Source organism: Panthera leo, chromosome D1 (genome assembly GCF_018350215.1).
Source record: "Panthera leo isolate Ple1 chromosome D1, P.leo_Ple1_pat1.1, whole genome shotgun sequence".
Taxonomy (NCBI): Eukaryota; Metazoa; Chordata; class Mammalia; order Carnivora; family Felidae; genus Panthera; species Panthera leo.
The window spans coordinates 40200591-40202654 of NC_056688.1; positions in this window are offsets into that span (position 1 = coordinate 40200591).

Consider the following 2064-nt stretch of genomic DNA (forward strand, 5'->3'; position numbering starts at 1 on the left):
TGGGGCTGGAACTCACTATCCTGAGATCCAAGAGTCACATCCTCCACCAACTAAGCCAGCGAGGCACCCTGAGAGCTTGTCTCCTTCTCTACCTTTATTACTAAGTTGCACATCCAAACCCTCACAGAGATGCTGTAAATCACTGAGTCAGAAAGGAAATGCCAAGTATGAGTCTCCTTTCAGTTTGCATTTCTACAAGAAATCTCTCACAACCACCTGTCATTATTATGAGGAAAAAGAGATCCCTACAAGATATATCCCTGACTTATCTGTCATGTCAGTCAGCATTTTTCTGAAGTCAGAGAAAGCTCAGATGGTGAGGGTAGACACCGCAAACACAGCTACCTTTTCAGAGTGCTAGCTTCTAGATTAGTTTCTCCTCTAGAAACTAGGTGACCTTCTAGAGCAGTGGCCTTAACAGAAAGCCAGTCATTCTAGCTAAACCGTAGCTTGGCAAATCAGCTGGGCTTTGGTCTGCATACTTGAACTCATGCAAATAAGCTTACACAGTTAGTATTAAAAAGACTCAGCCTTGGTTGTTTATTTTTGTTTTTGTTGCCTTTGCTTTTGATGTCACATCCAAAAAATCATCACCGAGACCAATGTCAAGAAGATTATTCCCTGTGTTTTCTTTTAGGAATTTTATTGTTTCAGGTCTTATGTTCAAGTTTTTAATCCACTTTGACTTGAGTTTATATCCACCTCTTTGTTCAGTGCAGCATCATTCACAGTAGCCAAGATATGGAAACAACCTCAGTGCCCAACAATGAACAAATGAATAAAGGAGATGCAGTATATATATACAATGGAGTATTATTCAGCCACGAGAAAGAAAGTAATCCTGCCATTTGCAACAAAATGCAAATAAAAATGGACAAAACTTAAGGGCTTTATGCTAACTGAAACAAGTCAGGCAGAGAAAGACAAATACCATGGTATCAATTAAATGTGGAATCCAAAAAAAAGCCAAACTCATAGAAACAGAGATTACCAAAGGTGATGGAGAGGTGGTGACCAAAGGCTGGGGAGGGGGAAAATAGGGAGATTTTGATCAAAGAACACAAACTTCCAGCTATATGATTAATAAGTTCTAGTGATCTAATGTAGAACATGGTCATAGTCACTTATAATCCTGTATCATATACTTGAAAGTTCCTAAAAGAGTAGATATTAAATCTTCTCACCCCCAAAAAGAAATGGTAATAATGTGACATTGGTAAAAGTATTAGCTAATGCCACAGGGGTCATCACTTTGCAACACATAAATATCAAATCACCCTGTTGTATGCCTTCAACAGGCACAATGTTATACGTCAATTATATCTCAATAAAGCTGAAAGGCAGAAAAAGATTCGATCACAGTCAAGGTTGTACCGTAAATGAGTTGCCTGAGAGTTGTCATGTTTTAGAAGAACTGAGACAACACTCAACCAGGAGTCAGGGAAAGGGGGTGAGGATCCAGCTTTGCCACCAATAAACTATGTGACTTCCTTCCAACAAAGCCCCACACGTCTCTCTGCCTTTGGTTTCCTCACAATGAAAATAGGGTCATTGGAAAAGGTATCCTGATGTTAATTTAGGGTGTAACTCTTAAAGGTTTTATCTTGCTTCTTTTCTGAATCTAAAATTCCTAGATCTTTGTTGACTAATGTTAGGAAACACTACATAGTTGTTTGCTCTAACCTGCCTTTCCCCCCTAAAATGGAGACTCTGTGAGGACAGGGTTTTACTTTATTCATGGCTGTATCCTCAGCACCTAGAGTAATTCCTGGCTGATAGTAGGCACTCAATAAATATTTGTTGAATTTTGAAAGATCTCAAGTCTCCAACAATCTAGGGCCAGAGACAGAAAACACAAGGAGAGTTAGGTATTTGAGAATTCAAACTAGAGACAGGGTAAAATAAGGGAAAGCTTGAAGAGATGTTACTTGAGCTGAGTGTTGTAGTATGAATAGGAGTTTGCATGAGAAAAAGTAAGGGAGAAGCCTTTCTTTTCTTTTTTCTTTTCTTCTCTTCTCTTTTCTTTTCTTTTCTTTTTTCTTAAATTTACTTTGAGAGAGAGAG